The following is a 16,156-nucleotide window of genomic DNA, read 5'->3' as shown; positions in this document are numbered from 1 at the left end:
GAACAAGTAAAGGAGTTTTTATGTATAAATGATATCCTGTCTAAACATCAGTCAGGCTTCAGGAAGAAACATAGCACCATCACTGCAACAATGAAAGTGGCAAATGATATTACTAGTATGCTAGATAATAAACAGAGTTGTGCAGCTCTGTTTATTGACCTTTCCAAAGCGTTTGACACCGTTGATCATCGTGTCTTAAAACAGAGGCTACTCAGTACTGGCATATCCAGCCATGCAGTGGGGTGGTTTGTGAACTACCTCTCTGAAAGGTCCCAATGTGTTCACTTTGATGGGCTGTCTTCTGAGTGGTTAAACATTGCTAATGGTGTTCCTCAAGGTTCTGTTTTAGGTCCACTTTTATTCTCCATATATATCAACAGTTTAGGTGAAAATGTGGATGAAGCTACTTTACATTTTTATGCGGACGATACCGTGATGTATTGTGCAGGTCCCTCCATTCAGGAGGCGGTTGTTAAATTACAGGCTGTTTTTAACATTATTCAGACTCAGCTCTCTGAACTAAAGCTTCTTTTAAATGTGGATAAAACCAAGATAATGCTCTTTTCAAAAGCTAAAAAGTCACCAGAGCCTGTTTTAGATATTGTATCAACGCAAGGAACAAAACTTGAAGTTGTTGCCTGTTACAAATACCTTGGTATCTTGCTTGATGACTGTCTCTCTTTTAAACTTCATGTCAATAACCTGCTTAAAAAACTGAGGGTTAGGCTAGGTTTCTTTTTCAGGAATAAGTCCTGTTTCTCGCTTGAGGCCAGGAAAAGGCTAGTCACTGTGACCTTTTTACCTGTGCTGGACTATGGTGATCTGCTGTATATGAATGCACCTGCCAACTACCTAAGCAAACTAGATGCTGCGTATCATAGTGCTCTGAGATTTGTCACTAACTGTAAAGCACTTACTCATCACTGTACATTGTATACCAAGGCAGGTTTACCATCACTGACTGTACGGAGGCTCAGTCACTGGTACACTTTTATCTATAAAGCTATGTTGGGCAAACTCCCGTATTATATCTGTTCATTGATAAAGCAGAAAGTTGCAAGCAGCTATTGTCTGCGATCACAGGATATAGTCTTGTTAGATGTGCCAAGAGTAAGGACTATCTTAGGTAAGACAGCTTTTATGTGCGCAGCTCCACTTGCTTGGAACAGTCTACAGGCAAAATTGAAATTGAGCATTTTTATTTCTTTGAATGTATTTAAGGCATGTCTAAATGAAATGCTTTCTGACACTCTGGGTATTTGTAAATGTTGAATATGTAAATATGATATCCTCTGTTGTTTGTATGTTGTTTTTATGTTTCATGTGGAACTAAATGATGCAGGTCTCCCTTGTAAATGAGATCGATGATCTCAAGGGACTAATCTGTCTAAATAAAGGTTTGAAATGAAATGAAATGTACATGGCTTTTCTACCCAGCAAAAAGTCTCTGAAAGGCGGGGAAGGTGTTACTGCAGCCCCCCCTCCCTAATCACTGCTGTCAGGGCCTCAGACTCACAGGCACACACACATGCAGAGATCCAGGAGCAGGAATCCTGGCTGCATGAGTGTTAAAAGTGCATTAAACTGTTTTAATCCGACAGCCGCTGATGTGCACGGAATTCTCTCCGTTTCGTTAACATTTGAATAGCCAAATAATCCGTCCGTTTCGTTAACATTTGAATGGCTAAATGGACAAGCCTGATTAAAGCATATGCAGGACCCCAGTGAGCTCCAGACTATGTGTATTGTGTTAAGGAACCATATTAATGATAACATCAATCATTTAAATGCAAAAATAATGATTAAAAATCATTTTTAGGGGGAAAACTGTGGATCTGTCCATTTCGTTAACATTCTGATAGCCAAATGGACGGAAATCCGTCCGTTTCGTTAACATTTGAATAGCCAAATGGACAAGCAGGTAAAAACGGCCGAGTCGCTGCTCCAGACTATGTGCATTGTGTTAAGGAACCATATTAATGATAGCATCAATCATTTAAATGCAAAGATAATGATTAAAAATAATTTTTAGTGGGAAAATGGTGGATCTGTCCGTTTCGTGAACACCAAATGGACAAGCAGGTAAAAACGGCCGAGTCGCTGCGGTCAGGGCCTCAGCAGAGTGCTGTCAGGGCCTCAGACTCACAGGCACACACACGTGCAGAGAACCAGGGTGGTGCACATGGCTTTTTTACCCAGCAATAGGTCTCTGAAAGGCGGGAAGACTCCACGGATGGGGCACACCCAGAGCAGTTTGAAACCATTTGAAATGACTCTCAGACATTACCTGGAAGAATGCTTGCATGTGGACAGTAGCCAGAGACTCACAGGCACACACACATGCAAAGATCCAGGGCGGTGCACATGGCTTTTTTACCCAGCAATAGGTCTCTGAAAGGCGGAGAAAAGCACTGAGAACAGAGGGGGTGAGAGCGGGGAGACTCCACGGATGGCGCACACCCAGAGCAGTTTGAAACCATTTGAAATTACTCTCAGACATTACCTGGAAGAATGCTTGCATGTGGACAGTAGCCAGAGACTAACAGGCACACACACATGCAGAGATCCAGGGCAGTGCACATGGCTTTTTTACCCAGCAATAGGTGTCTGAAAGGCGGGGAGACTCCACGGATGGCGCACACCCAGAGCAGTTTGAAACCATTTGAATTGACTCTCAGACATTACCTGGAAGAATGCTTGCATGTGGACAGTAGCCAGAGACTCACAGGCACACACACATGCAGAGATCCAGGGCGGTGCACATGGCTTTTTTACCCAGCAATACGTCTCTGAAAGGCGGGGAGACTCAACGGATTGCGCACACCCAGAGCAGTTTGAAACCATTTGAAATGACTCTCAGACATTACTTAGAAGAATGCTTGCATGTGGAAAGTAGCCAGAGACTCACAGGCACACACACATGCAGAGATCCAGGGCGGTGTACATGGCTTTTTTACCCAGCAATAGGTCTCTGAAAGGCGGGGAGACTCCACGGATGGCGCACACCCAGAGCAGTTTGAAACCATTTGAAATTACTCTCAGACATTACCTGGAAGAATGCTTGCATGTGGACAGTAGCCAGAGACTAACAGGCACACACACATGCAGATATCCAGGGCAGTGCACATGGCTTTTTTACCCAGCAATAGGTGTCTGAAAGGCGGGGAGACTCCACGGATGGCGCACACCCAGAGCAGTTTGAAACCATTTGAAATTACTCTCAGACATTACCTGGAAGAATGCTTGCATGTGGACAGTAGCCAGAGACTCACAGGCACACACACATGCAGAGATCCAGGGCGGTGCACATGGCTTTTTTACCCAGCAATAGGTCTCTGAAAGGCGGGGAGACTCAACGGATGGCGCACACCCAGAGCAGTTTGAAACCATTTCAAATGACTCTCAGACATTACCTGGAAGAATGCTTACATGTGGACAGTAGCCAGAGACTCACAGGCACACACACATGCAAAGATCCAGGGCGGTGCACATGGCTTTTTTACCCAGCAATAGGTCTCTGAAAGGCGGAGAAAAGCACTGAGAACAGAGGGGGTGAGAGTGGGGAGACTCCACGGATGGCACACACCCAGAGCAGTTTGAAACCATTTGAAATGACTCTCAGACATTACTTAGAAGAATGCTTGCATGTGGACAGTAGCCAGAGACTCACAGGCACCCACACATGCAGAGATCCAGGGCGGTGCACATGGCTTTTTTACCCAGCAATAGGTCTCTGAAAGGCGGGGAGACTCCACGGATGGCGCACACCCAGAGCAGTTTGAAACCATTTGAAATTACTCTCAGACATTACCTGGAAGAATGCTTGCATGTGGACAGTAGTCAGAGACTCACAGGCACACACACACATGCAAAGATCCAGGGCGGTGCACATGGCTTTTTTACCCAGCAATAGGTCTCTGAAAGGTGGCGAAAAGCACTGAGAACAGAGGGGGTGAGAGCGGGGAGACTCCACGGATGGCGCAAAACCAGAGCAGTTTCAAACATTTGAAATGACTCTCAGACATTACCTGGAAGAATGCTTGCATGTGGACAGTAGCCAGTGACTCACAGGCACACACACATGCAGAGATCCAGGGCGGTGCACATGGCTTTTTTACCCAGCAATAGGTCTCTGAAAGGCGGGGAGACTCCACTCATGGCGCACTCCCAGAGCAGTTTGAATCCATTTGAAATGACTCTCAGACATTACCTGGAAGAATGCTTGCATGTGGACAGTAGCCAGAGACTCACAGGCACACACACATGCAGAGATCCAGGGCGGTGCACATGGCTTTTTTACCCAGCAATAGGTCTCTGAAAGGCGGGGAGACTCCACGGATGGCGCACACCCAGAGCAGTTTGAAACCATTTGAAATGACTCTCAGACATTACCTGGAAGAATGCTTGCATGTGGACAGTAGCCAGAGACTCACAGGCACACACACATGCAGAGATCCAGGGCGGTGCACATGGCTTTTTTACCCAGCAATAGGTCTCTGAAAGGCGGGGAGACTCAACGGATGGCGCACACCCAGAGCAGTTTGAAACCATTTGAAATGACTCTCAGACATTGCCTGGAAGAATGCTTACATGTGGACAGTAGCCAGAGACTCACAGGCACACACACATGCAAAGATCCAGGGCGGTGCACATGGCTTTTTTACCCAGCAATAGGTCTCTGAAAGGCGGAGAAAAGCACTGAGAACAGAGGGGGTGAGAGCGGGGAGACTCCAAGGATGGCGCACACCCAGAGCAGTTTGAAACCATTTGAAATGACTCTCAGACATTACTTAGAAGAATGCTTGCATGTGGACAGTAGCCAGAGACTCACAGGCACACACACATGCAGAGATCCAGGGCGGTGCACATGGCTTTTTTACCCAGCAATAGGTCTCTGAAAGGCGGGGAGACTCCACGGATGGCGCACACCCAGAGCAGTTTGAAACCATTTGAAATTACTCTCAGACATTACCTGGAAGAATGCTTGCTTGTGGACAGTAGTCAGAGACTCACAGGCACACACACACATGCAAAGATCCAGGGCGGTGCACATGGCTTTTTTACCCAGCAATAGGTCTCTGAAAGGCGGAGAAAAGCACTGAGAACAGAGGGGGTGAGAGCGGGGAGACTCCACGGATGGCGCAAACCCAGAGCAGTTTCAAACATTTGAAATGACTCTCAGACATTACCTGGAAGAATGCTTGCATGTGGACAGTAGCCAGAGACTCACAGGCACACACACATGCAGAGATCCAGGGCGGTGCACATGGCTTTTTTACCCAGCAATAGGTCTCTGAAAGGCGGGGAGACTCCACGGATGGCGCACACCCAGAGCAGTTTGAAACCATTTGAAATGACTCTCAGACATTACCTGGAAGAATGCTTGCATGTGGACAGTAGTCAGAGACTCACAGGCACACACACATGCAGAGATCCAGGACGGTGCACATGGCTTTTTTACCCAGCAATACGTCTCTGAAAAGCGGGGAGACTCCACGGATGGCGCACACCCAGAACAGTTTGAAACCATTTGCAATGACTCTCAGACATTACCTGGAAAAATGCTTGCATGTGGACAGTAGCCAGAGACTCACAGGCACCCACACATGCAGAGATCCAGGGCGGTGCACATGGCTTTTTTACCCAGCAATAGGTCTCTGAAAGGCGGAGAAAAGCGATGAGAACAGAGGGGGTGAGAGCGGGGAGACTCCACGTATGGCGCACACCCAGAGCAGTTTGAAACCATTTGAAATGACTCTCAGACATTACCTGGAAGAATGCTTGCATGTGGACAGTAGCCAGAGACTCACAGGCACACACACATGCAAAGATCCAGGGCAGTGCACATGGCTTTTTTACCCAGCAATAGGCCTCTGAAAGGCGGAGAAAAGCACTGAGAACAGAGGGGGTGAGAGCGGGGAGACTCCACGGATGGCGCACACCCAGAGCAGTTTGAAACAATTTGAAATTACTCTCAGACATTACCTGGAAGAATGCTTGCATGTGGACAGTAGCCAGAGACTCACAGGCACACACACATGCAGAGATCCAGGGTGGTGCACATGGCTTTTTTACCCAGCACTAGGTCTCTGAAAGGCGGAGAATATAATAATAATAATGATTAGAAATGATTTCCAGGGCAGAAAGCGGTTTTTAAAAGTGGAAAAACTATTTTAAACCGTTTGAAATGACTGCCAGGTGCCGACGGAAAGCAGGCAGAAACAAATGGATTATTTTACCCAGGAATAAGTGTTTGCATGGCGGGGAAAGTGTTCCTGCAGCCCCTCCATCATGGTAATAATGATTAGAATTTATATCCAGGGCAGAAAGCGTTTTTTAAAAGTGGAAAAACTATTTTAAACCGTTTAAAAAGCACAAAGTGATTTGAGTGCAGTTCTCATGTGTCCCCACAGGAGGGCACATCATCCCAGGGAGCACAGTGCATTAACAGTAAAAAATACAACAAAAAAAGGGCAAATCAATGGATTTAAAGTGCAGGGAAGCTCCGCACCACACACAGGTACATTCCTAAATCCCCACCATAGTGACAACGGTGATTTAAACTAGTTTCTGCGGGGAAAAGAGTGCTAAAAATCGGAATAAACTCTGCTAACAGTGTGGTAAAAGTCTGATTGTTTCAGAGACCCATAGTAATGATACGATGGACCATTTACATCCAAAATTATCCATTTCAAATTCATGTGTAGGGGGGAAAGTGCAGAGATAAGCCTGAAAATGCCTCTCCAGGACCCCGGGGAGCTCCCAGGGGCTGGAGAGGGGGTGACATGGCACCGTTAAAAGCACCTCTCTGTGGCTGCTCACAGACCCCCGAAGCAGCTCCAGCATCTCTCCCTCACATGCACACTCTGCTCATGTCAGACTTCCATGAAATACACCGTTAAAAGCACCTCTCTGTGGCTGCTCACAGACACCTGAAGCAGCTCCAGCCTGTCTTCCTAACACGGGCAAACAGGTTTTTCACACCTCCAGGACACAGACCGCAAAAAGCACCTCTCTGTAGCACCTCAAAGAGCCCCAAAGGACGGCCTAATGACCTCCAGCATATCTCCCTCTCATGGAGCTTAGGTTATTTCATACCTCCAGGAGAGGGACTGGGAAAACCACCTCTCTGTGGCCCCTCTAACCCTTCCAACCTTGTTAATGGTTGGAAGGGTTAGGGTTGGGGTCCGGGTTGGGTTTAGAAGGTTGATCAATGGGAATGTTAAAATCTTTGCCTTCTGGCTCAGCTAGCTTTATATTCCCAAAAACTGCTGAGTGCAACGCTCCCACCACGACAGAAGCCAAACCAATTCTCCTGTCGATTTCATAATCCAACTATCCTCATCATGACCCCAGGATATTCAAACTCCATGATTTGGGGAGGCACTTGCTCCCAGTCGTCACAATAATGGGGAACAACCCAAAGTTTCCCGGGAAGGACAATCTTGTAAGATAATATATTATTTTTTTGTTGGATCTGTATGCAAAAAAATACCCAGCAGGAATTACTACTTTTTAATACATACTTGTTTTACAACCCCATCTTGCAGAATGACAGCTGTAAAGTGGGGTTTCTTAACGTTTAGCTGGAAACAGAGAGCTTTTGCAGAAGTTGTCTGGAGAGCAGTTGATGTTACAGATTAACCGTTGAGTTCGTAGGAGAGATCTTAAAGATACATCTTTTCTTGTTTATTGTCAGTCTGTAATTGGCCCTCAATCTGCCTGATATGCTCACAAGCATTGGGGTTGAGGGGGGTCCAGACAACTTGACTAAGAAGACATTATTTAGTCTGGAGGGACAAAACAACACTCTTAACAAAAAAAAACAATGTTTTTGGTCATGTTGATGCTTTGCAGCATTTTGTTGGATCACAATCTGCCTGTCATCGTGACATGGTTGATCTTTATTATTGATAACACCATCAACTTCCCTGTCAGAAGTCAGCATTGTGGTTGAGGGGAGGTCACACAACTTGACAAAGAATACCATATTTGGTCTAAAGGGACAGTGAACAGCTCCAAAACAACACTCTTACTCAATAATGTTCTCCAACAAGCTTCTCGGCAGTAATCGTCAGCTTTCACAAGAAGTTGAACCCTGTGTCCTTGCATCAACTTTATCTTGGGGCGGTGGTGGAGAAGTCCGTGTTTTGGAACACGAAAAGTCACCGGTTCAAGTCCCTGAAAGACCAAGTGCTCCAGAGGTGTCCTTGAGCAAGGCACCGTTCCATACACTGCTCCCTGGGCGCTGTACATAAGGCAGCCCACTGCTCCTAACACTAGAGGGGGTCAAATGATGGCACATGTCCCCTCTGTGGGACGATTAAGGCTTCCTTCTTCCTTTGCTGGAATGTGGTTTCTGTCTGTTGTCAGAAACTCTGAGCTCTCCAAACATCTATTAACATGAAATGTTCAAATGTAATGAAACACAAAGCTGTTGCTCTAACAATAAAGAGTCTGAAAATGCCTTCTTTAGTGATTGCTTTTTTAAGTTCTTTATGCTGCACAGTTCACAGTGACTTTTCTTTTTTTACCCAGGATATCTAAAGCAACTGTTAAAAAAGGACAGTTAACAGTTTGCTGTTATTCAGTACGGCAACAAAAGGCAAAAGTCAACCAAACTGGATAGAAATGTTTCTCATAGCTTACAAAGAGGTTAATCGTCATGCTTGATCTTATCCTAAAGAGAGCAAACACTGCATTTATGTTGGGGATCTGGGCCTCCTTAGAATATATAGGTATTAAGTATTTAAATATTATCCATAAAATGTAAATTAAATAAATTCTGACTCCCATTATGGTTTTGGAGCTTTTAAAGTTAGGGGAGACTAACTTTGTTTTGTTTGTAAAGGCAGGCCAAGTCGCCTACCTGCAAACCAAGGTCCTTCCCTTCAGACTAATCTGTGCTTTGCACAGTTGTAGAATAATGCAGAGTATTGCCCAGACGAAGAATTGCACTGGTTTTGTAGTCTAAGTATATTATGTCTCAAAGCTGTGTCAGAACTAATATTTCCACAGGTATCAATGCACTTTTAATATGTTGCAAATGACATAACCACGTAACACTAACTCTCCTTGAGAGGAATCAGCACATTGTGCCGACCTTTGACCACAGCACATTGCATGATGGGGCAGATAACTGGGCAAATGCAGGGTTCATGCATCTGTAGACAGACACAGGACCAGTTGTTGGTGAACTTAAGTTCAAATACAAACGTTTGGGGAATCAATGGCACCACCTTTAGTGTTTTTGGTCAAAATAATTTCCAGAAAAGAGTGAATAGGGATATGATTTTTCTAGATGCAGAAACAATGTTTCATGTGTTTTGTGCTGCATGTCATTAGTCATATCTGTAGTCTGCGTTCTGTTTATGTGCCTGACCATAAGTTTTTTTGTTAACATTTCTCTCGGCTGTCAATGATTAACGGATTGCCAGAAAATGCGTTCAATAATATTTTCTTATTGCAAAATAACCCTTTTATCAAAAATGATGTTAAACATTAACAGGTCCCTTTAAACAACATAAAAGCAGCCAGAGGGATCACATCCTTTAAAGTTCAGGGGACTGAGCGACTTGTATCAACTTACAAAATGAAATTGACCATTGTGCTGATTGAGTTGCTGTTTAGTGGCTTAATTTTGGCCCAGGAAGGTGATAATGCCAGTGGTACACAGTCATGCAATGCTTGTGAAGTAAGTGAGAAACTAAAGGCCATGGAAACCAGACTGAAGGACAGTGAAAACCAGATTCTTGAACTGAAGAGCAAAGGTAGAGTGAAACTTTGACCCGGGAAGATTTATGGACTTTAGTGTAGAATGTTTTGTGATGAAGTTAACAACTGGAAAAGTGTGGAAATACAACAAATAACAATAGTGTGATTACAATGTTTTGCTTTGTATAGAAAAGAAAACAGTGATATTCAGTGCAGCACCAGGAGGAGGACAATTTGGACCCTTCGACATAGACACAACTTTAATCTACGGAACTGCGATTACAAACATTGGTGGTGCCTACAGTCCAACCACAGGTAACTCAGTCACCTGCATGCTGTTAATTACCAGCTACTACGTTACAACAAGAATCAAGAAAAAAAGAAGACTTCCATCCTGACTGATAAAATACAGGTCGAAAAACGTATTGAATGCTTAAGAATGCTGATGGTTTGTGATAATACTTTTTAATCAAAATAAATGTGACCAACAGCCTGTTGTTTCCACAGGTATCTTCGTTGCCCCGGTTGCAGGTGTTTATTACTTTACCATCTTCTTTCATGCTGGAGGGAAATATGCAACTCTATTATGGCTCTACAAGAACAATGAGTTAGTGGTCATGACTCAGGAACACCCTTCAACCTTTGACACAGCTGACAATGGAGGAAACACAGTGTTCCTGCAGCTTGTTCAAGGAGACCAGGTGTACGTGCGCCTGGGTGCAAACACGCATGTTTGGGGAGGCGACTATCATACCACCTTCAGTGGTTTTTTGGTCACTGAAATGTGAGAATCAGTATATCTGTAGTCAATCCTGCTTGAGGGTGGCTGACAAAGTCTGAGCCCTCCAAACATCTAACATGACATGTTAAAATGTAATGAAACACAAAGCTGTTGCTCATACAATAAAAAGTCAGAAAATGTCTTCATTGATTATTGATTTATTGTGTTCCATATGTTGCAAAGTTGGCAGTCCTTTTTCATAATATCTGCAGAAATAGGGCATTGTGCCTTTACATTTGAAGCTCCATCAGATTCAAACAATCAGCCCTACTCCATACAGTTGACTTCTATCATGCTTACTTTTTATTTGAAATCTACACTAGTGTATACATGTATATTATATTCTCTGCGAAGGTGAAAACAAAGGGAGCACTCATGCATTCATGTGTTGTTTGAATGAATGTTTTAGCTCCACAGTATCACTCTGTAGTATCAATAATTAAAATCAATGATTGTTAACAAGTCATTTATTATATCCTCATTCCTTGTCTCTTGTCTGTACATTTTCAAGTGGAACTCCAGGGAGTTCTTTTGAAAAAGAAATAGCATCTCACCTTGTACTGGGTCCTTAAAATCTAAATTGCCAGTTTTTTAAAAGCCTACTAATACGTGCCAGCATTGCAAGAAAATGTAAAAGTTAACTAAGCTGTAGAGAATTTTTTATTATTTTTTAAAATCCTACAAGGTGCTTGATGGTGAGGCACCATCTTTTACCTCATTCACACCAACGCAACTCCGGTTCAAGCTCCGTGCTAGAGCTTTTCAGGTTCAGAACCGGTTCTTCGGTTTAGCGCCGGCTCTTTTCACACTGCCCAGAGTCCGACAGGTGCTGCGTCATTGCGTCATCGTTTGCGTCACGACGTAACCGTTTGCGTGCCTGCTTCAAAAAGCCAAACCGCGTGGAAACCCCTCACAGCTGACACCGACAACGACAACAATGGCCTATTGTGGTCCAGCTTCCTCTGTACCTCTTCGGAAGACCAGATTCCCAGTAGGTAGCTGGTCTCTTCAGTAGACCACTGCTGCTTGTTAAGTTTATCCATCGTTGTGTACAAACTGGATAAAACGCCGGCTTTTTGTTGTTGTTCAGGAGTTGATCCCGCCCCTGCCCCCGCCTCGATGTAAGCGTGACGTATGTGGTGCTTTTGCTCTGGCCGGACAATTTTTTGGTGCTCGAAATGAACCGGATTCCGGAGCTAAGAGGCTGCTCCGGTGTGAAGAGGAAAACCCGGTGCTTTTCAAGCTCCAGCTCCGAACCGGCCCTGAAACACCGTTGGTGTGAATGAGGTATGAGTAACCTATTGGCCCACTATGGTTAAACTTGCAGTTCCACCGTTCTGGCCGTGAAAGTAATTGTAAAAAAATGGATGAGATGTACTTTTTTTAAGCTGACCGTCAGCTCTCCAATACAACCAGCTTCTCACGGCTCTCAACCTTGCCATAAATTCCCGAATATGAGTGGTTTGGAGAAACTAATATAATGGTAATCTAAGTTGTTATTTTCTTGCCTGAAAAAGCGTTTTAACGAAATATCAGTTTGTCTAAAAGCTTAAAAACTGTTTGTTTGGCAGGTAAGGCTTTATAAAACTAGCAATGCTATGCTACATGGAAGCTCTTACTGGATCTGCCTTTGTTTTAATATACATTCAAATGATAATTTTTCTCATTCGGATTGTCTGTTGCACAAAACTCATATTGCACGTCTGTCGTCTGTCCGTCCTTAGAGATGAATTCCCTCTTTTGCTGTTGTCCCCGAGGTATCTTCCATCCCTTTTAACCATGGGGTTTCCTCTCTAAGGGTCTATAAGGACAGATAGGACAAGAAACGTATTTTCTCCCACGTTACGTTTGTTATTAACGTCTCTCAAATACGTTTATTTTCTACATATCTTCTAGAAACATATTTTCTCCCACGTTACGTTTGTTATTAACGTATCTTAAATACGTTTATTTTCTACATATCTTTGCCATTTATTGTCTTGCTTATAATAATGATAATAGTAATTTATAAATATCATTTTAGAGCACACATTTGAAATCGACAATCGGGCTCGATATATGGTTAAATTAAAATCAGTAGGCGAGGCTGTAATTTCGCCAGCTGTTACTCTCATGAGCGAAGCAGAAAATAATAGTTTTAACATGCCAAAAAGCTGCTGTGTCGTTTATTGCACCTCAAACATTAAAACAAATCCAGAGTTACGTGTTTCTGTACTTCCTCTAAGAAGAAAGGACAGTAAAAAAAGATCTCTGTGGCTTCAGGCTTGATCGCCGTTCAAATGACAGCTTTGGTTTCCCCAAAAGTGGGCGGGGCTGTAAAGTGACGTAGATTTTACTCTCTTATTCAAAACCATTCTATTTATTCTAACGTAAATTACATGCCTGTGTTTTTTCTTTTTATTTATTTGTTTTTATTTTAAATCGTATAGTGTCAGACTTTTTTTTCCCGTTTGTTAGGAAAATAAATGGGGCTTAGAGCCTCAAAATACTGAAATCTGTATTTTTTAAAATCTTTTTTTCCTTCTAATTTGTTATTCTTTTCTAAACACACTGTTCTCAACAATAACACACAATTATCCTTGTTTTTATTTATTCGTTTAATTCTATAATCTTGGGCTTTTTAGCATGCTTTTTAGCCGTAAATAAAGTCACCGGAAACAGACGGGACATTTCGAGCGATACACACCACAAACCCACCGAACTGATTACCCAAGATCCTCAGCTTGAAGCTCGTTAATTGGATGTTTTAGCCGCAATGCACGCTGGGATATGGTGTTAATAAGATATGATATCCGAAAACATTAAAAAAAAAATAATAATACTTTATTCCGAGTGTTCTTGCTTTTCTCTTTGGAAGTCATCACATAACGGCATTGTAATACACGGTTTGGCTGCATTAAATATTACACATCTGCCGTAGTTCTTTATTTATCGATGAGAAGACTTCTGGACAAACTTGAAGAACTGCAAAACTGGATATGTGACATGGATCATAAAGATATCAACAATTAAACAACATCTTACATTTCTTTTCACAAAATACGTCTCCTCGCAGTATCAATACTAATTCGGCTGACTTTTATATTTGATCCAATTGGTAGATAGGTTATATTTACACCATAACGGTGCACAGCTGATAGAAAAGGACTTGTCGTTTTTAAAGATATTACTGATTTTCTTTGAATATAAGAATGTAAATACTGAGTTGAGAGAATAGTCAGGGGATTTGGGTGATGGGAGACACATCGATGGAATCAGAATTTCAATAGCTTACCATTAAATGACGGATATACCTTTCTGTCTGTGATGTTTTACAAATCAGATATTCATGTGTAGAAGTAAAACATGAGAAATAGTATAGCAATATCCTGTAAAATTATGTAAAAACATGAATAAAACTACACATCTTCAGATGTTATACATACATAAGTGTCCTACACTAATAATACAAAGTTATTATTATGCTGTGTGTACCTTGTGTGCACCGCCTAGTGGTTAAAGCACGTTATTGAATTATTTTTGTTGAATAATGTTATTTTTGTTGAATAATGTTATTTGATGAAAAAAATATTAAGAGTACATACTTTCAGACTTTTAGAAGGTCAATGATAGAAATATAGAATATAAAAAATCAAGAAGATACTATAAGTGATCTCTACAATAAAACAGTTTAGTGCTGGATGTACAAAGATATTAATATGAGGATGTGCAAAACAGAAAAACGAATTAACCTTTATTAACACATTAAAGAACACTTTAGGTTAAGGTCTTCTTTCAAATAAGAAAAAAGCTTTGGGGGTATCTACAGATAAATATTAAGCCTGACAAAGTACTTAACGTCTAATATATTGCTTTCCTGCAATTTTAACTATGTTGAAGCACTTATTTTAACTGATATTATACACATTAATTATAATCTTATGTATGTAGATAGAATAAGAAATGTGCAACATTTTACAGTTTAATGGTGGAGGTACACACACATATTGATGAGGAACCTGTGACCCAAGTTTTTCATTCATTGCATAACTACACCGTAGTTGTGTAAATGATCAATACACCTTAGAAAATCTTGAAATCTTGAAAGGGATGTGCAAAATAGCCATTATACAGTCTTTAATTAACTATTAGTAGAGATAACGAGTAATTAATATTCTTAATAGAGATCTGCAGATACATGTTTAGTCTTCTCAAGCACCAACTATCAAATATCTCTCCTGATTGTTGGCATTTGACAATCACCTTCACTGAATTGTACTCAGGTGTAACTAAAGTCTCAGAATCTGCAAAGTAACTCAAATAAATGTAGTGGAGTAAAAATACCAGGTTAACCTCTGAATTTTAGTGGAGTAGAATTACAAAGTAACAATGAGCTGTCATGTGGGTATATATTAATGCTGCCCATTATGGATACAAGCGATTTTCACCCATTTAGTAATTACAGGTTTTAAATGTGTACACACCAATGTGTTTCCTATCGCCTAAACCTCCAGGGCTGTACACAGTTTAATAATGTCAACTTCTAATTTTGGGAAAAACGTATTTTAAAACTACAATTCCCAGAAGAGACGTGTCATATAGAACATGTCGCGAAACACAATAGCCAGCATGTGTAGTTCTCGGGGGACGTTCGAGTCCAGTTTTGAATAGTCTGCCGTGGTTTCGTTCCATTTCAAAGAGTTTGACGCTCGGCGTAACCTTGGCGCACTGCCACTCCAACATCACGGGGTTTGTTAACGGGACTGTAGTCCCAAACGATAGCTGGGGATTATGGGTAGTGTAGGGTCTTCGGCCTTCCTAAATCTCGAAATATCCCGTCTGTTTTCGGTGACTTTATTTACGGCTAAAAAGCATGCTAAAAAGCCCAAGATTATAGAATTAAACGAATAAATAAAAACAAGGATAATTGTGTGTTATTGTTGAGTAAATAACAGTGTGTTATTTAGAAAATAATAATAAATTAGAAGGAAAAGATTTTTAAAAAATACAGATTTCAGTATTTTGAGGCTCTCAGCCCTATTTCGGGAAAAAAAGTCCGACATTATACGATTTAAAATAAAAACAAATAAATAAAAAGATAAAACACTGGGGAAACCAACGCTGTCATTTGAACGGCGATCAAGCCTGAAGCCACAGAGCTCTTCTGTTACTGTCCTTTCTTCTTAGAGGAAGTACAGAAACACGTAACTCTGGATTTGTTTTAATGTTTGAGGTGCAATAAACGACACAGCAGCTTTTTGGCAACTATTATTTTCTGCCTCGCTCATGAGAGTAACAGCTGGCGAAATGATAGCCTTGCCTACTGATTTTAATTTAACCATATATCGAGCCCGATTGTCGATTTCAAAGGTGTGCTCTAAAATGATATCTATAAATGACTTTTATCATTATTATAAGCAAGACAATAAATGGCAAAGATATATGTAGAACATAAACGTATTTAAGATACGTTCATAACTAACGTAACGTGAGAGAAAATATGTTTCTAGAAGATATGTAGAAAATAAACGTATTTGAGATACGTTCATAACAAACGTAACGTGGGAGAAAATACGTTTCTTGCTAAACGTAATTGAGAATGCAGTTTAGTTCTGTGGAAACGTAATTTTTAGGAGACAGGGTTGACCTCACAGACTGAACATGTATATGTCTGGGAAATGT

At 41.8% G+C, this 16,156-nt stretch overlaps 1 long non-coding RNA gene across 1 annotated transcript; it reads left to right on the top strand.

The window, feature by feature from the left end:
- Positions 1-9,533: 9,533 nt before the first annotated feature.
- On the top strand, positions 9,534-10,637 carry LOC307032276. Its single transcript, XR_013806208.1, has 3 exons — positions 9,534-9,770; positions 9,904-10,029; positions 10,222-10,637. It is a non-coding gene; the product is annotated as an uncharacterized lncRNA (long non-coding RNA).
- Positions 10,638-16,156: the final 5,519 nt, after the last annotated feature.

The sequence above is a fragment of the Notothenia rossii genome, assembly GCF_949606895.1.
Source record: "Notothenia rossii genome assembly, chromosome: 3".
NCBI lineage: Eukaryota > Metazoa > Chordata > Actinopteri > Perciformes > Nototheniidae > Notothenia > Notothenia rossii.
The sequence above is the reverse complement of the archived record's forward strand: the minus strand, read 5'-3'. Positions and strand labels throughout refer to the sequence as shown.